The sequence below is a fragment of the Anser anser genome (genome assembly GCF_964211835.1).
Source record: "Anser anser genome assembly, chromosome: 1".
Taxonomy (NCBI): domain Eukaryota; kingdom Metazoa; phylum Chordata; class Aves; order Anseriformes; family Anatidae; genus Anser; species Anser anser.
In genome coordinates, this window is record NC_139720.1 from 60,798,689 (window position 1) to 60,816,670 (window position 17,982).

General features: G+C 45.9%; 1 protein-coding gene and 1 long non-coding RNA gene across 12 annotated transcripts in view; both read left to right on the forward strand.

Moving 5' to 3' along the window:
- Positions 1-17,982, forward strand: part of HIPK2 (homeodomain interacting protein kinase 2) — a 135,913-nt gene that overhangs the window by 51,202 nt on the left and 66,729 nt on the right. The window lies entirely within an intron of this gene.
- LOC310897216 overlaps positions 1-17,982 on the forward strand; it is a 30,196-nt gene that overhangs the window by 239 nt on the left and 11,975 nt on the right. The window contains exon 2 of the long non-coding RNA XR_014582134.1: positions 1-17,982. This exon is cut by the window's right edge and continues 11,975 nt beyond it. This is a non-coding gene — a long non-coding RNA (uncharacterized lncRNA).

The following is a 17,982-nucleotide window of genomic DNA, read 5'->3' on the forward strand; positions in this document are numbered from 1 at the left end:
GGCACGTTCAGATGCTGTTCCCTCCATCCTTGCATCTGCTGATTTGCATTAGTATTAACCTGGTGTAGCAGACTTCTACCTACTTCAAAACCTGTTGTACCCCTTGAAAGGCTCCATTTGGAGGGTGAATGCAGGGTAAGGTACGTGGGGTTTGACCTGGGTCTGACTGAAGAGAATTTGAACGAAGAATTTGGGTTAACTCTTCCTCATATTTTCTTTTTTATTTTTGCCAGCCACTGCAATTTGTAGCAGGTTCCAAGTAGAACCTCTCAGGCTTAAGCACAGTGCAATGGGCCTGACGAGACGTGAGAAGTGCTGAAAGTTTCTTAGTGTTATCACTGAGCTTCTCCCTTTGCAGAAGGCTTGGAACAGTCTTGGATGACTTTGGTGACTTGCTCAGCTCCCAAACCCAGGATGTTCACCACCTGAAGCGTTGGAGAATTGGGAAAACTGTCTGTTCCAGCAGCTGGTGCTCACGTAGAGGCAGGCAACAAAAAGTTAGCAAGGTTTCGGTTAGCCTGGTAACAGGAGCGGTACTGCAATGAGTTGGTGTCTTTAACTGGAAGTCTTAGGATGAGATCACTTGTGCTAGTACTGCTGAGCAATACCACATTTTCTCCCCGTCCACCCGTAGGTGTCTGTTGCTGTTTACCCTAGGCTGTGTTCCCCAGAAGCTGCGTTTTCTGCAGCGGGGGCTGTGTTTACAGCACCTAACACACAACCATTTTTGTGGCTGAGGCCCTCAAACAGAAGGGTAGCAGAGTACAAACAGAAAGGTAGTGCTGGTACGCGTGACTGCAGGGGTTAGCACGCACGTTTACGTGACAGCTGGCGTGCGGGAGGAGAGCTGCTGACCTTCCTCCTGTCCACCACGGTCAGAGCTCCTGCTTCAACCAGTTGCTTCCACACGGAGCTGGGCACTCAGAAGGAAGTCCAGGGTGGTGGGGGTGGAAGGAGGATTTGATGTCTTAGACAAAATAAATGGAAACTTTTTTTTTTTTTCCCCCCCAAAGAATGTTTTATTTGCCAGTGGGAGGCTGCAAACAGGATAGTCATCCAAGAGGGTAATGGAATATTTCCTTGACTCTCAAAACAATATTAAGAGGGACAGATGAAATCTAAAAGGTAAACAGATTCAGCTGAGGCTAGCTGAATTTCCTGGTTACTATGCTAAAAAAGTTAATGATGAAACACTCCCAGTTGTTTCAGCAGGTAAAAGGAAGTAATGGTGCAGGCCTGTATCTAAAACAAAATAAATAAAGTTTACCTAAGATCTTGTCCCTATAGCTGTCAAAAATACAGCTCCTGCCATTGTTAGCAATGTAAATTAGTGGTTCAGGAGGGCTGCATGAGTACAAACAAAAGGATAAACTAGCCATGTCACTGTTCCTATAAAGCTCTTCTGGAGGCTTCTTTGATAACACCTATCTCCTTGTAGCAGGTGTGTGAGGGACCCAGGAAGGGAGAGGTAGCATGGGCTGGAGTCTATGTAGCTGTGCTGATACGCGTATGGAGATGTCGGTTCCAAGCGTATTCCTTTGTAAGTGAGGTCAAAATATAGCGCGATGTGCAAGATATATAATGAGTGAGAGGAAGAAAGACATGCTAACTGGGTTGGAAGATAACATTTTGTCTTTTGAATGGGTTCTTGTTATTGTCACCGATTGTTACTTTCAGAAAAAAAATATGTTGAAATTATTCTTTTTTCTCTATTGTTTAGCTCTTGTTCTCAGCTTTGTTATGGCCACAAAGAGATGATAAAAATGGATTGGCACAAAGTTGGGTTTCGTGTATCATTTAGAGACAGGTTTAGAGTTATGTTTTCAGCCCTTAGCACTTTGATAGGGTCTGTTCTTCATTTTGAAAATAGCAATAAAAGAGTAAAGAACATAAGAAAACACAATTTTTTTAAATGAAATTGTCAGTGCTAGTTTGAACTTTGCCTCTGATCTGTATGAAGTCTCTGAACTGTGCAGTTGGAAGAAAGCAGATACAAAAGAGAGGGAAAATGCCCATGTTCCTGGCTACTGTAGAAGGTAATAAAAAGCCCCCAAAGTCTTACTTGTTTTTAATCTGTATATTTATGTCCATATAAATCCACTGAGAATAAACTTTAAGCGTTTATGTTAGATTTAGAGAATTACCTTCCAGCATCAGTACCTATGATCTAGCACAAAAGAAACTAAACTTAAGCTTTTACAAATTGCCCTCTTGGCTTCCAAAGGCATGGGTAACATTAAAGCATGATCTGAACTGGTGTTAAAGCGAGCAGTGGTGGTAAACGGGTGTGAAGCATTCCTGTGTGGCAATCGGAGGCATTGTGCATGCAAAGGGAGATAGCTCGTGTTGAAGCTGAAGGATCAACCTGCGGCATTTGGCAGCACGGTGTTGTGACACGGTTGCCAACCTCTGACCTTGGTGGTGGGTGTCCTGCCATGGGGACCTTGAACGAGTCCAAGCCTTCAGCCTCCTCCTCAGAGAGAGTTGAAGAAATCTCCCCAGCTGCTTCTCCACAGCAGCTGGAGAAGTGCAACAGTGCCTGTCCTACCTGTAAGTGGTCAGGGAATTTTCCTAACAGCCTCGATGCTCTTCTTGGGTCTGGAGGGCAGCAAATACAGAAGTTGGGAGAGAAGCAGCAGGAGCAAACCCAGGGCAAGAGAGGTTGGTTCTGATGAAAGCCATGGATGGCAAAGGTCAGAGTTGCTTGAGGCAGCTGATACAGCAACGTGAACTGCTCCTCTCAGCCCAATTCTGCCATGTGGTTTTACATGGGATTTGAAGAGATTAATTTCCAGCTCAAGGTGTGTGCTTTCAAGCAGCCCTGGAGCTCCAGCTCCTAGACACGCTCACAGTTTTCACCTTAGCCTGTGGCTACAGTAACAGATTACTGCCCTCAAAATGGCATTTTAAGTCATGTAAGAACCTTGTGTGCAGCACATAACTACAGTCCTCAGTTTTGCAAGGGGGATGTCGAGGCAGCCCACTGACAGAGCAGAAAAAAGATGCTTGTTTTTCCTGCACAAAATGCCTGTGATTTTTTTTTTTGTCTTGCACAGTTCAAATTGAATGGTGAGTGAGGACCTAGAGCTGGGGAAGCAGGGAGGCTTGTAAATGCTGACTTAAATCTTCCGAGCTGTTGGTATGCTCAGGCAGCTTGTAAAATAGCCACTTCCATTGCATTTCCCCCATGCTTCTGCCTCATCTTCCCTCCTGAGAGGGATCCACGTTGTTGGGTCTTTCCCTTCCGCACCAGGAATAGCACATTTCTACGTCGTTACCTCATGTAGGTTTAAGGTTAGGCTTCAGGCTGTGCTGTACCCTCGTGCTTTCTGCTGTCGTGTCTTCTGTCAGTGGTGCGGCCAGGCAGTGGGGTATATCCCTTCACAATGCTTTGAAATGGCGGCGGTGCTCTTGGTTGCGTGCCCACGCAACCCTACGGTGTGCCATGGCTTCCACAAGATGGCCGCTGTGGTGGCCTAGCTGGCCTGGCCCTTGCTGGCCACCAGGAGGGAAGGGAGGACCAAGTCGCTTCAAAACCATGGTGTGGTACAAAGGGTAGGAGATGGTCATGGCTGCTGCAAGGCCTGAGCTTGCTTCCCTTGATGCTGGTGGGAGCCTGCACGATGAGGACATGGCTGGCTGGGAGCTTAAGGGCTTTCTTATCTGTGCGGTGTGGCACAGGCCCACGGCAGCGCGTAATTAATAACGATAACTAACCCTCCTTATGCAACCAGGGAATGTCTGACAGCGTTAGTAGGTGGTTGCTCAACAACAAGGCATGTTACGACTAACCAGCTGGGACCAATTACGAAAGCCTCAGTGGTGCTAGCAAGCGCCTGCCTGCTCACATCCTCCGACTAAGTTGGGAAGATGAGTGACTGCTCTGCAACATGTGGGCAGCCTCACAGCCTGGTGGCGTGCGGTGTTTGACTGAAGTTCAGCCACCACATCGAGCATGGGATGCGTGCACACTCCGGGCTGCATCTGCTGGTCACTGACCAGCCATGGCTCCCTGCATCGGGGATGTCTGTAGCTCATGCTCCCAGATTTGGGGTGGGAAAGTGCCCCCAGGGCTGCACCACCACCTCCCTCTCTACTCGGCAGCTTCTCCCAGCCCCTCGCCGCTGCTGCAGCAGCATCCATCCATTCCCAGGACCTTCCCACAGCGAGCAGCTGCATTGAAAAGCAGGAGCTCCCACTCACAGCTCCCTCATCGATGCTTAGTTGCTACATGAAGATTTCAAGAGTGTGCGAATAAAACATAAAATGAAGCAAAAGACTAAGTGGCACTGCACAGAAGAGGGGAAAAAACACTGAATCATTGTCCAAAAAGGTGCAGCCATTAGAGAATAATAATAGTTTTTGTCTGTGGTGCAGCTGGGGCCACGGATGCAGAAGGAAGGTCCTCAGTGACCTGTGCAATGGCTGTGTTTGTTTAATGTATGAAAACAAAGAACTGAAAAGCAGACAGGGCCCTTGCAGATACTGCTGCTGTCTCGGTTCCTGTATCTGTGCCCTCTCTTGCTGCGTGCGTGTGTGTTTTCATGCTCCAAATCAACTAATCACAGCTACATGCTCTTGGATGCCTTCAGTTTTGCATCTCCTTCTCCGTGCTGGGGCACTCCCAGGTTGTTGAATTACTATTTTTGTAATTTAGAAACTACGAAAAATAATGTGAAGTCAAACGGTTACTATTTTAGTGTCTGTTTCTGCAACTGTCCTTCAGAACGAGCTTGTAGTAATGACATTATTCCCACCCCTCCACCCTGACCTCAGTCTTTTTCTATCCATTTAGCGAATACTGCAGCTTTCTCTGTTTTTAATGGGTGGGAATCAATGTGGCTTTTTAAAATTGGATTCTCTCTGCCTGCACAAACAAAATCAATGGTGTTATTGAGCATGTGCAGGGCTGTGTGAACAGGAGCAAGCCAGCAGAGTTTGCTGCCTCAGTGAGGAAGGGGCAAAGCTTGTAACTCACACTGGGAGGATCAGGCTTTATTTCTGTGATTCTTGGTAAGGGCTGATGAGCAGCTCAGCACTTTGCAGAAAGTAAGGTCTAGGGAGCACTCTTCATCAGATTAATAAGATTTTTAAGGTGATCAGCATGCTGCTGTACAATGGACTAAAGCCAGAGCAGTTTGAGTGCTGGCAGGAGGTTTGAACATCCCAGTAAAATGAGATTTGATCTGAACCATGCTTTAGTTTGATATCAGTTAAAAACTGGGTTTTCCCCACCTCATTTTGCTCCTGCTGTGGCCTGGTCAGAGACCTTTTGTCTCTGAGCTGAGTTTCAGAGGGAGGTGTAGCATCAGGGATGAGTTCTTGCCTTGCCCAAGCTAAGTGTTTGTACCCAAACAAAGGGGATGGGGAATTTGTGTACCCGTGGTTTTTTTTTTGATTGTTTTTTGTTTTTTTTTTTGGGGGGGGGGATGTGTTCACTAATGCTGAGCTGTCTGGGAAACTCGACTGACAGAATTGTTTATGGCCTAGGGAGATGGGGGGAGGGCAGATTACAGATGGATGGTTTTGGTGTTTTTTCCTACTTCTTCAGGAATAATCATCAGATTTAATATTCTATTGTATGGTGTGGGAGGGATGGACTCTTCCAGCATGTTCTCTTGGAGACATCAGTGTCATCTGTAAGCCCTGGTTTTACAAGGCTGTGGAAGATGACTTGTGAAAGTGGATTAAATGATACAGAGTATTTTCAATTAAAACCCAGCTGAGTAGGTTTATCACGATCCATGAAAGTACCTTGTACTTGCTGGCCTTAAGAGCCTACCAACCACTGCCGCCGGCTGCGTTGGCAGGACAAAGAGCACGTACGGAAAGGAAGTTCAAAATTCGTTCCTTGTTGAGTCTTGACGTCCCTGTGCAAACTACCAACGCAGCGAGTGTATTTGTCTTCCAGGAATCACATTGATACTCCCAGCCCTGTTAGACAGGATGCCAACAGCCTTCCAGCTGTAGCCAGTTTCAGACACTACTGATACGGGTCAGGTTCAAACCAGTGGCTTTAGTTTTATGTGAAAGACTCCAGAACCTTTTATCAACCTGCAGGGCCATTCAGTCATTTCGCATAAGTGCACATGCCAACGCTTGTTTTGAACACTGCTTTGTTGGAGCACAGCGAGCTCAGTGTTTTGAATGAGAGCAGAAATTTCTGGCCGTATGACAGAATGGGTTTTCTAATGTTCCTGTCAGCTGAGAAGCTCTGCCCCGAAAAGGAAGGGGTGGCAAGAAGGGGACTTTCCTACAGAAAGGCGTGCTTGTTCAGTGTCCTGTGTTCTTCTGGCCAAACAGGGTTACCTTTAAGATTCTGTTAGCTGAGTATGGAGCCTGATGAGTGGAAAGGAAGAGTTGTGTTTATGACGGATTCATGTCTCCGTAGCCGGCAGGAAAGCCTGAGCTGGCGTTTGGTTCCTGACAGCAACTTCTGCTGTGGTGCTGCTCATGGATTTGGCTGTGCAACTTCCCAGAGAAACTCTCTGATTTTGGTTTTTGTGACCCACTTCAGGTCTCTTGATTTCTAAGTGCTCAAAATCTCCATCACCACTGGATTCCATTTGCACATGGCATGGGAAAGCTTCTAACAAACAAGGAAATTAACCTTCTCTTGCTGTCCCAGTTTGAGCAAGGATTTCTTTATGGCTATCATTTAATTATGAGATTGTGAGTGGCCTGGACAAATGAGACAGTTTCAGTATCCTATAATCAGTATGGCTCATCCATGCATACATTATAAAGTATGTAGAGTAGCTATAAATGATGCAAGAATCATTTCTCAGTACAGTGCTTGGTATGTGTAAGTATGTCCTGGTGGGCACCCTTCTTCATTGTGCAGATGCTGTCTTACCAATGCAAGAAGCTTGTGATCATCACATATCCGCTAAAGCAGTGAAAAATGTCTTTATTGGCCTCTTTTCTTTCTTAAGACAACAAAGGTCCTTCTTAATTATTTTCAAATGTTACCAGCAGTGGGGTTTTCTGCAATTTGCAAATCAGTGCAAGGAGCTTCCTTTGGCTGAAATGCATTCAGCAAAGGGTCCAGTCAAACACCAGTTTACCGATCACCTAATTTCCACATGTAATGCAATTTTTAATCAATACAGCCTTTTTTTCAATACGTACTGCAGAGATTATTAGAATTCGGGAAGAAAAAAATAATTCAGTGTATTGTAGCATGTACCAGGAGAGGCTTTTTTCCTCTTGCTTGTGCTGGGGACTTCACAAAGCAAGCCATTTGTTGTGGAGGGGACTCTCATAGCTGCGAGGGCAGGGGGCTTTTCGCACAGCTTGATGCACCATTTCTCTCCACTACAGGATCAGCAGTGTGCTCTGCTGGGGGTGCTGGACCTGTGAGGTGTTCGTTCAGAAATGGGCTGAAAGATCCAAATGTCCCCATAGGAGTTATGCAAAGTCCCAGGTGTTCCAGCTGGCCCTGCCTGGTAGCATGGGAACACGTAGAAAACATTGGTGAAACTGCTGGGGAAAAAAAAAAAAAAAAAAACAACACAGGAAATTCTGATTTATTTGGGGGTATTTTTTTGAGGTTTTAGGGTTGATACTGTGAACATTTTGATTGGAGCTCTGGCAGTTAGGAACTTAACCAAAATAGAAAGCTAACATTGTTAGTTGAATCTGCAGCTGAGAATAAAGAAAAAAAAAGTATTAATGATTTAAAGACTCTTCAAATAATAAGGGTATTTGGACTACCCTGTGTTCTTTTGGTTTGAGTAAGTGATATAAAGGCTCCATTTTGGTCTAATCAGAACAAAATTTCCCTCCACAATGCACTTCTCCAAATTTTTTAGCAAAAAATAACCTCTTTTTACTCTAATTAAAAACCTGCCACTATGAAATTTTGGTGTTAGGCATTAATGTAACATTTCTGGCGGATGAAAAACCAATCCAATTTTACTTCATATAGAGGACATGTTTTCCTTTTTTCTTAAATATATATATATCCTGTCCCCTTACTAATCTCCAGACTGCATTCTTAAACATTCTTCAACATTTTTTCCCTTCTTTTTTTTTACGGCAGAGTAAAAATAATAAGCTGAAGTCTGAAATAGAATTGTTGCTCTTCAACTTTCCAAAGCAGTAAGGGAAAATAGATTACATACATAGTGAGTTTTAAAAATCAGCCAGTGTGTGGGATATGCTACACTGAGCCTCTTTTCAGAAAAGAACTGGATTGCAGCCTTTAGGAGCTGTGTTTACTGTAAGAGAAACTGAATTTATAGCAAGTAAAGGATGTGGGAAGTACCAGCTCAGTACTGCTGCAATGACTGCAAAGCAAAAATTAAGAAAAAAAAAAAAAAGCTGTACAGACAAAACAGGGATTTTCCACTGTGGAGATAAATTACTGGAAGTGCCTGAAATCCATTTGTTCTAGGAAGGTGCACCGTGCAGTCACTTCTGTCTTTAACCTATTGAAGGGTTAAAAGTTGGAGCGCGAAGTGACTCGGGGAGAAACCTCCTGTCACAGCGCTAAAGACTCATTTATTGGGAGAGCGCTACGCTGCTTACTGTAATTGCAAGAAAATTAAAAGAAAGCAAATTAGCTGGGAGCTTTTCAGAACTCTTCCTCCTTTTGCTGACGTTAATGAGATTTTTCCCCATACCAAAGCAGCTTTAATAACTTCCGCCGAGTGGCTTCTGCAAGCCATTGCTTACCGAAGAAAACAAACCTGGCGTGACGGCAGCTCGGCGGCGCGCAGGGGAAGGAAGGGGCAACGTGGGCAGGGAGACTCGTTGGGGTGGTTTGTGTTGCAGCCTGGTGTAGGGATGTGTGCTGGTTGTCTGCCTGCGGACCTGTGCCTCTGCCAGCCCCCATTCCCAGTAAAATGCACCTTTAATGGCTTAGGTCCTCGTGTGGGTCTTGTTGGGGTGGCTGCTGCAAGCGCGAGGGTTGTGCTGTGAGGGTGAAATGTCGTGGGGCTGTGTTTCTGGCCGAGGTATTTCGAGGAAGGTGAGCTTCCTAAACCAGGGTGGAGGTTGGGACAGAGGGGAAGGGCTCAAGTGTGCTCAGCTTCCTTAGCAGGAATTCCTCTGCGAAGCAAGAACCTGCTGCTTTCCAAGAAACTGGGCTAGCAGGAGAGATGCTTTGGAGGCAAGGGAAGGAGAAGAGCGAAATTATCCATGCGTTTGGAGGCCCCTCTGTGGGGAAATGCTGAGTTGCAAGCAAGTTACGTTGCAGGAAAAGGCTGTAAGACCCCTCTTTGCTCCTCGGTCCACCCAGGAGAGAGGTGGCCACCAGGGCTGTGCTGAGCCTGGTCCCTGTGCGAAGGAGGCTGGAGGGGCCGGAGCCGTGTGGATCCCGAAGGGACAAGGGGACGGTGAGGCTGTAGCTCTCCCTTGGCTTGGCTGCGGAGCTTTGCTGCACAGGGCTGCAAAAGCACCTTGGCTTTCCTGCAGGTTGGCGATGGATGCAAATGTTTGTTTGTGGTGGGCATCTCTCTAGCTATGTACACACAAACCCAGTGTATACGTACGCGTGTATGTTGAGTGGGAGTAATATTTTGTAATTTCTAAGGCACTCCTACGTGAAGAGACGTGGGTGCCTAAGAAAACATAGCTGAAAGCAAAATCAACATGACCTAGTAAACAACAGCTATCGAGCACATGTGTGCCTACCGTAAAGCAGATCCTTCCCGCACGGGCTGTGCTTCTCCGGGCCGTGAGGAGTTACTGCCGCTGAGCTGAGAGCTCCCTGCAGGATTTCACTGAGTGCAGGCAGTTGTTCTGCAAACTTTCTTCTGCATTTAACACGCCACTGTCCGGGCATAACAAGCCAACATCCAGCGGCTACAAAGCCTGCTTTGTAGGAAACGCTACCCACTAGGTGCGGTGCAAGTGGGGCTGGTTTTTGGCAGTGGTTGCTTGGCAGATACCTTCCTGGTGCTGTCCTGTGGGTGACATCACGATTTGCAAGTTATTAAAAGTTTAGGAGGATTCAGAACATTCTCTTCCAACGGTTTCTAAATATTTCATGCCTGTCATCTAAAGCAGTTTCAGTGCTTCAAAACAGCAGGAGAAAAAATTATGCATTGTATATTTATAATACATGATTGTTGATCTCTGCTGACATTTATCTTTACTCCAGAGAAGAGACCAGATAACTTGGTTGTGGCTGTGAAGGTAAATGTCATAACCGGGATAGCCTGTTACAGATGTGTATTAACCCTTTCAATTAATTTTCTTAACACTTTAATTGGCTTAACAAATGGTCCTGTGATAAAATAGCCCTGTGCTTTTATCCTCCTCATTTAAAGGAATATGTGATGAAAGTTGCACTGCTCCAGAAGTCAGCACAGAGATGCAAACCATAAAATCACTCTCCAGGGATGACAGAGGAGGTCAAGCTGAAGGTGCAAGAGCCCAGAAGATGCTAGCTCTGTGCACGTTAGCAATTAGTATGACCCAGTGGGAGAGGAGCTGTACAGCAAAATACTTGGTGCCAGGGACCTGACACCCATATTTTTGGCCTGGGTGAGGGCTCTTTTGGACTAGGCCCTATTCAGTGGGTGAATAGGCTGTTAATGCTCTGAAACCACCCTGCAATGTGAACATGCAACAATGGGAACAACAGAGAAGTTTACCTTGAAAGGGCCGAAACTGAAGCAGTGGTGTATTTGCACCCAGTCTTGTTAGTTCCTTATAGTTTGTATAATATATGTATTTCTTTTAAGTGCCAGCTCCTGATATCCTACCTTTGTAGGAGAATCTGTTTTGTAACTAAAAAAAAAGGGGGGATGGAATGGGGTGAGGAGGGGGATTTCTAGACTTCAGTGTTATTTCAAGAATGAACGTGAATGAAAGCTAAACTTAAACTGAATATAGTTTTAAATATATAGTTTTTAAAAAGAAAAAAAAAAGACCTCATGATTTTGGAGGTTGGCGAGTGACTTCTTAGGTTGTCCCTTCCCGGGGGAAAGCCTGCAGGAGCAGTCTTGGTGGGAGAAGAATACCTCTGTGACTCTGATACTGAAGTCAGAGGAGCTGAGCCTCTTCTGGTTTAAATCATTGCCTCTCTGGTGCAACAGCTGTGGAGTTACTTGTGGTTTAAGGTCACTGCGGCAACAGCTCTTGGAAATCTGCTTCCACAATTTCCCCAAATTGTGATGTGGAGCTGCCAAAGAAGTCCAGACTCTTTCCCCCACCCCCCCACCCCACCCTGGACTTTTCTAACTTTACAGGCCCAGCCTGCAGTCGGGCTTCCTCTGGGGCCAGTGCCCTTTTGACACCTCTTCCTTCGAGTGGTTCTTGGGGACGTTCCCTGCCGGAGGGGTTATGGTGTATGTGCGCAGCCCACTGCCCTGAGGAGCCGAGAGCTGCCCCTAGGCGCTGAGAATGGAGGTGACCCTCCCCGCCAGCACACCCACGTGCTTCTGCTTCGTCGTGCTGCTGGAAACCTGCTTGTAGTAAGAGGGTTTTGCAGAGATCACAGCAAGAAAATGCAGAATGTACCGGTACCGGGGAGGGATGGCAAGCGCAAAGCCACCCCGCTCTGCCTGCTGGCTGGAGAGGAGGGATTCGGGTAAATGTGGTTTTATTTCATCTCCTGGTTGGCCAGCACCAGGCAACTCAAGGTTTTGAACTGAGGACAATAAAAGCAAAGTGGAGCGTAGCTGCTTTGAGGGCTGTGTTTGAGAGCTGCAGCTAGCCACTGGAAATGTTTGAGAGGGAAACGCTAGATTATTGTCAACTGAATGATTAAGGGATTACCATTGAGTTAATAAAAACATAAAAAAAATCATTCTGGTCTCTGAAGTGTGACAGGTTACTAGAATTGTCAGTGCTCTGCTGGAGATGAATCTACTCCAAATAAGGTGAATTTGTAAGTAAAGAAAATGTTAGGTTTGACACTTCAAAAAAAAAAATCCTCCTGTTGGATGTTTGTCTCTCTTCTTTCCCCCTAGTACTTCAAGACGGGATTTCCACATCTAAGATTTGGATCTGTTCTGTGTCTGTTAAACAGTATAATTGAAGTCTGAAAAAGTTTCTATAGGAAGAAAAGATCAACAGCAGCCTGATGAGACAGTTTATAGAAAACTGTCCGTTGTAGCCAGGCTTTTAAAGCATCTCCACGTAATTTTTTTAAAGGATGTTGGTAGTTCAGACAAAAGGTATCTTCCCTTTTAACTGCCTGGCTAGTTCTCCCTTAATGTACATGCATAATATATGGTTTAAATATTTTATCGAATATATTAAATACTTTAGAGATTTTTTTTTTCAGATAAAACTTCATTTGAGTGCAAATGTAGAAAAAAATCATAAATCATTCAGGTTGGAAAAGACCTCTAAGATGATCTAGCCTGACCTTTAACCCAGTACTAACGTCCACCACTGAACCGCGCTACTAAGTTTTAAATCTACATGTTTCTTGAAGACCTCCAGGGATGGTGATTCAAATCACATGCCATGGACTTTTGTCTGTGCAAGGGCAATTACAGATTGTATTCTCAGAACAGCTTATAGTATGTTGCAGTGACATAAACTAAAAAGAATTAAAATGTTTATATCGAGCCGTAGGAAAAGCACAGGTAAAGAATGGATGTTTGCTGAATGAAGGTGAATTTTGAGACTTTCCAGAGCATGGTAGAAGTAATGCTGGAAATTTAAACAACAGAAGAGAGAATATTTGCACCAAAGAGGAGTGTAGGTATCTTCTACATATCTCCATTAACCCTGCCAAAGCTGGTGTGACTGTGCAAAGTACGAATCCACACAGAATTTGGATTAGGAGCCTTTTGGATTCGTGACGAGCCTTTTCACATCTGCAGTCACTGTTAGCTTATTCTGTTAGTGGTGGAATAATCTCTAGCATTTGTGAGAATAATAAGAGATCGAATGCTTATTATTTCTTTTTTTTCCTTTTTTTTGTTTTTTTTTAAAAAAAAATCTTTATTTCTGGAGCAGAAATTTATTACGGCGGAAGCTGTGTCACGTGGGGTGGCAGCTGGTGGGCCAGGGGAGCTCAGGGGATGCTTTGCTCCTGGTCCTCCCGGGGAAGATACCCTGAAGCTTTCCTGGTCCTACAAGGTGAAAAAGGTAGAAGACATGGTCTAGTGTTGGGGACCTCAAAGCAGATGATGAACAGATAAAGTAACAGGATATCTGTGCAGACAAAGTAACAGGAGCAAACAAACAGTGTGCGTTACCCCCTGAGCACTACAGGAAGACGGGCAGGGGTGTGCTGTGAGCAGCCACTTCCCCGCGTTGGGTCTGGTGGCCCTGCTCCAGCAGAGGTCACCGGCAGGACTCCGGGTCTGGCAGACACTGCAGCCTCGAGCAAGAGGTACTCAGGGGTTTCCACGGGGCTGAGCTCTGCCCCAGTTTGGCATTGGGGGACGGGGTGCCTCGCTCTCCCCTGTAGAGGTAAAAGAGGGGGAATCGGTCCTTGCAAGCAACTCAGGAAGAAGGAGGAGAGCGTAGGATGTGAGATAAATTAATCCTGCAGACTACATCTGCCCTTGAGTTTGGTCAATAAGGAAGAAAAGGGAAGTAATATAGACGCTGCAAGTTTATTCAGAAGTTGTCAGTCTGGAAAGCGCCCTGCCTAAATTGAAAATAGCTTCCCTTTGCGGAAGAGGCTTCCTTGCTTGTTCGTTATATATTTATATCTGACCTGGGGAGGCTTGATGGACAAAATGTTCTGTACTTATTTCCTCTTCTTTTTTCGGAAGAATGCAATCATTGAGTGCAGGAGAACTGAAGCTGCAGGAACTCATGGTGTGTACCTCACCGGGGTTAGCCACTCCACACCATTGCAGGGACAAACACCGTGTTTCTAGGACAAGAGCTGGCACCTGATGGGCTCTTTTTGTCCCTGCCTTTGTGCTGCTGCAATGGTGAGGCTTTGCTGCTGTGTAAAGAGCAAAGAGCCGCTCCCCTGCCTTGTTCTGGAGGCTTTGTGCTTTCCTTAAGCAGAGGGCATCAGCCTCCTCTGTGGTGGAGACAAGGGCGAAGGATGATGAGACCAGTAAGGCCTGTGTGAAATAAGCCTAAAGGACTTCAGAAGAATGTATGGAAATCTCCGCCTGACTTTTATCAATTAAAGGGAAAAGGGGAATAGTATAGGCATTGCAATTAAAAAAGGTAATGGAGTCTGATTTACATTTCAGAATGTATTAGCTTGGTTTTAATTGGAAAATAATTTGAATTGCAAGGGAAATAATTAGATTAGAAAGCCACTCAGCAATTTACTGCTCATATTCCCCAGAACCGGACTCCTGGTTCAGTGGAGTAATTTTGAACATTGTGTGAGCTGTGTTTGATTTCCCCCTCTTTGTCCACCCCTTCGCTCCTCTCCTAACAAATTGCGTGCTGGAAGTAGAGGCACATCTTCATTATTGACTGCGTTTCATGTCTGAACTTCCAGTCGGTCACAGGGGCTTTACTGAGGTACGAAATTGGTGAGGAGTTGTGAGAAAAGGGCTGGGGGAGTTGATCTGGATTCCACCAAGCCATTTATTCTAAAGCTAGGTTGTAAAAGAAAAATAAATTTCAGGTCAGGTGTGGTATCTGTTCTTGCAATGGGCAGAGGCATTCTGGAGTTGTTCAGTGCAGGAAAACCGGAGCTAGAGATAGGCAGTGCGTGCAACGAGCTCATTATTTATCCCTGGACATGGATGTATAGCTGGTGCTCCGCTTACAAAAGGCTTGGCGCACCCCCAAACACCTTGCAGTCCAGGAGCCCTCGTCCTGCAGACTTCGTGCATGGCTGAGCTGAGCCCTAGTTTCCCTCCTCGCGTCTCAGGGTGAATGCTTGTGGATGGGGACGGAGGCAGCCTGCAACCAGGCCTCCTTTTGCTGATGAGCAAGTGACCATCTTGCTCATGTTTTCGTGAGGCTCAGCCGTCATATTCTAAAGGAAAATATTTTCTGTCCTCGTCGTGGAGAAGTACGCAAGGGAGTCTTATTTGGGGCCTTACCCATCGCTGCTTATTAATGTTATAAATCACTGTTTGCTGGTTCATAAAAACAATCTATCATAAACTACAGATCTTGAAAAAATCCTCACAGATCTCAGACAGAAAGCAATCCATTACTGCTGCTTTTTCTCTTTTCTTCTCACAGACTGCACCATCAGTCTATGGTTATTTCTAATTATTTATTTACATGCATAACCCTTGCCTTCCCTTGCAGGGCAGGAATGCTTCTTTCACTTGAGGGACAACTAAAAACCGATTTGATTGGGCATGAAGAGTAATTGGACGTCATTTTGAGAAGCAATTCCTTTTTGTAATCCATCATTATTGTCATGCTAGCATATTCCTGAGGCAGGGCAGCATTTGCTAATCTCCGATAGTCCTAGGCTGTTGTTTCTCCAAAGCAGAGGCCCCTTTCTCACACTGACTCTTTTCCAACCTCTGTTTATTTCCTTAATGACTGAAGCGAAAGCAGATATTGTTAGATAAGTGGCTATAAATGATTCTGGCAGCTTTGTATAAAGGCATGTGATAAATTTTCAGGAAAGAATTTGTTGCCAGGATAGCTTCTGGAGCCAAACCGTTGGTGCCAAGCTAAACGGGAAGAGCGCGTTGGAGAGACACGTAAGGGAGCGACCCCGTGGGGCTGCGGTTGTGGCCTTCCTGCCGGTGGCTCCCCTCTTGTAGTGGTGTGGCGATGGGTGGTGCTGTGCTCCGGGCCCTGACCTCTTCACCAAAGCCATTTTCTGGCCGTCTTCCTTCCTACCACTTCTTGGCCATGTTCAGTGTGCTCGTTCCCATCTTGTTCTGGTCATTTGATCTCGGAAGCTGTGTGAGGAACCCGAGAGGTTTGCTGGTGGGACCGCTATACCCCTGTGTATGCAGTGGGTGGCCAGTCCGTGTGGCTGCGTGGCGTGAGGACTGCCACGGGTGCTTCCCTGGCAATGGACAGAGCTGAACAAGGTACCGACAAGGGGGTCACAGCCCTGTTTCTTCCCTGAGTCTGGGGTTCTTTCAGCAGGAGCTTCTCCTCCTGCCTTTGCCAGTATTAGCACCACGACCTGGGCCTGCTAATGTCTCGCCCACCAGCAGCGCTTTCAATTCCCAAGCTTACAAGCTGCAGGTCCCTCCATCTTAAAGAGCTATTCTTCCACCTGTAGGCTGGCTATTTACTTGACTTTATTTTTTTAATTTTGTTTTCTTGCTGAAAGCACAGACCAAGGGGAAGGGCCCCTGTGTCAGGACCCTCACCTCTGGCAGCAGCGTGCATGCACGGTAGTTTCCATTAGTTTGTGTTCGCTCCAAGTGGATTTAACTTTTATTTTCAAATGCCAGCATTTGAAAGGCATATAGGGCTGAGCTAACCATGTAAGTAATTAGGCTAGGAATGCAAGCAGAGGGGGCCATCAGCACTCATTATTTAAGAGCCAGCTTCATTATTTTTACTGCTTGGATGCTTATCTTAACATCAGCAGCCGCTTTTATTTAAAGGGACTTTGTCTTGCAGACTTGATGCTCTTTGCTAGGCTGTCCTGGATGGGTGCTCAGAGATCGCCCGCATTCCTCAGAGAGATGAAGATCAAATATTCCGCTTCAAATATGGTGCTTCCCAGTGCTGAGTCTCCCAGTGAATTTACACCCTACGCAGGCTTCACAGGGGTTCCTACCCCCATCCCTGAAACGGTGCTGCCACCATGGTAAAAGGATGCTCTTTGCCAGCACCCAGTATAGTTTAATAGGTCAGAGCATGAAAGCTATCCTGGGCATCTAAAATTAGAAGATGATGAAGTCTGTTGGGAAAAGCAACGTCAAGTCACGCAGTTGCAATCCCTGCCCCAAAGTGCTTGCAGTTAAATATCTACCTTTGTGCTAAGCTCTTGTTGAATCCAACTTACTATGTGGGAGCTGATGAAACTGCACAAGCCACTGTGAGCGAAAATGTAGTTGTGACTTCTATTCTGTCTGCTTTTATTAAATATATATATATGCCTAGGGCTGTATTTTGGTGTGGTGTCTGCGAAAGAGACAAATAGCACAATTTTGTATACCACTTGACCATTCTGGTGTACTGCTGTGTCCCATCCCTGACCCCTTTCATTCTCTGTGCTGCTTTTTTATCACTCTTGTGCATATGGTGGAAGCCTGGGCTCTGCTCCTGCAAATGACCCTTGCACAAGGGTGGGTCCTTCCACTTCCACATGGAAAGAGAGATAGGCCTTCAGTCTTCAGTAGGAAAGATTAGTCTAAGATGCTGAACTGCTTTGTAAGGATGTATAAGCAGATGCTCCTCTCATGCTGCCCAAAACTGCCCAGAAAGTTGAAGACGTCTTGCAGGAGGTGGATCACCCGTTTTCTCAGCAAGCCCCTGGGCGCTGAACTGTGTATTTATTTCTCTGGGCACCTGGGGAAAGAAGAGGAGATTCTATCTTCTACCTCGCTGCTCTGGTCTTTCCTGCAAATTTGTGCCCAGCCCGGCAGAGTTAAACGCTGCTGCCGTCGTTGCGTGCAGGGCTGCTTTGTTGCCATGTCAACTGTGCATGTCATTTGTTTACATTTGATTTGGCAGAACATTTCATGATAAGAACCAAGGCCTCGAGCGACTTTGAACTGGGGGGTGGCTGGGCAGGGGCACGGCGGGATGGGGAGCGAGGGAGAGGGTCTGCACCCACCTTCTGCCGGTCGCCCACCAAGCAGGCACACGAAGATGTACAGGGCCTTGTCTCCACAGCTAGTTTCCTGGGAAGTAGGAGCATGGGAAATAAATGTTGGATTCCCATATTAATATCTATAACAGCATACATTAATTCTCAGGTGGCTTCTCGTAGCTCAACCCATCAAGCATGAAGGTTATTTCCACAGCCTGTTTGAGCCAAGGTTCCTGCAGCTAGAAATTTCTGTAATCCTACCAAATTCCTGAGAACCAGCTCTGGATTGTTTTCATGTGTTAGTCAGTGATGGGAAGAGATGAATCTTTACAGGCAAAGACCCACAATTCTAGACAAAACTGTGACAGACTTCCCTGAGGAGTTCCCCCAAGTTAAAGGAA